Here is a 1,479-nt window from a genome sequence, read left to right on the forward strand (position 1 = left end):
GACTCTCTGTTCTGTTCCATTGATCTATGTGTCTGTTTTTGTGTAAGTACCATGCTGTCTTGATGATCTTCCAGTTACTTTTTACACTTTTTGAGGACTTACATATGAGAAAATGTCATTATTCATCCTTCACAATTGACTAGTAGTCTGAATGGAAAATTCTAATTTGAGATTATTTTCCCTTACAATCTTAAAGGCATTATGCCATTGCTATAGGTAACAGTGATTGGGACATAACACCCATGTGAATTTTGTATCCTGATACTTTATTGGTCACCCATTTCCCCCCCCCTCTCTCTCTTTCTTTCTTTCTTTTTTTTAGAATACAAATCGAAGTTTATTGAACAAAATTAAGGTCTTTATATTTCATAGTTCACTAATGCAAAACAAAGGCTAGGTATTGTTTTAAAATCATTCACAAAAATTTAACCTTCACTCCCTCTCACACCCACCTAGTAAAATGGCCCAAATGTTACCAAATGTTACCAAAACAAACACTATAAATAACACCAAGTCCCATAAAGGCCATTATCTCGTATGTAATTTCTTGGCATAGGTGATCTTCATGGCATGGGATGGTATGATTGTTAAATCCTTGTAAAGCATCCCCGCAACACCAGCCTGTCATTTTCAAATTCCATGAAAGCAATGCCATGCCTCCAGGTACCAAAAGTACTTCCTTGAAACCATGGATCACATCATCTCAGTCTCTTCTGAGAAACAATAAAGGAATAAAGTGTAGTGTGGAGGGCAATCAGGGATCTGAGGATTTGGTGTTGAATTTCCTTGGGTATTTGCTGCATTTGGTATTCCCTGACCAGCCTTTTTGTGTGAAGTTGTTGTAAAGAGTTCTTCAGTTTTTGTACTCTCTTTTCCTTCCACTTTGTCAGCAAAAGTAATACAGATTTTAGATATTATAACAGCATCTCTTTTTGCATCCTGGATTTGCATTTGTTTACCACAAAATGGAAATCCTTGTAACTCTTTGAAGGCATTTGTGGATGAGCCCAATTCCTTAAAAATAACAAAGTCTTGCCCCCACATCTTCACTGTCTTTAAAGCTACAATATCTACCATGTGATCAAATTGAGAAAACAGGGAATATAGGGAGTTTTTTAATTCTTCTTTTTTAATTTTGTCACTCATATTGTTGATATCAATTGTAGGATTTTGTTTGATATCCATGTTTTGGATTACAATGTTCCAGTAACCTGAGGCCCATGCTGGTCCTGCGAAAACCAAAAACCCCTCTTCACCTTCTTAAGTCCATTAAAATCTGTTTTATTCTAGAGATTCTAAAATCAAGCTATATTGTTACCTAATTGTGAATCTCTTTTCATTCATTTTGTAGTCTTCTTGGTGGACAATTTTCATTCTGAGATACCACATTCTTTTTTTTTTTTTTTTTAAGATTTTATTTTGACAGAGAGAGATCACAAGTAGGCAGAGAGGCAGGCAGAGAGAGATGGGGAAGCATGC

General features: G+C 35.7%; 1 pseudogene; it reads right to left on the bottom strand.

Moving 5' to 3' along the window:
• Nucleotides 1–528: 528 nt before the first annotated feature.
• Nucleotides 529–1,185, bottom strand: LOC123953894 (annotated as a pseudogene).
• Nucleotides 1,186–1,479: the final 294 nt, after the last annotated feature.

Source organism: Meles meles, chromosome 12, assembly GCF_922984935.1.
Source record: "Meles meles chromosome 12, mMelMel3.1 paternal haplotype, whole genome shotgun sequence".
Lineage (NCBI taxonomy): Eukaryota > Metazoa > Chordata > Mammalia > Carnivora > Mustelidae > Meles > Meles meles.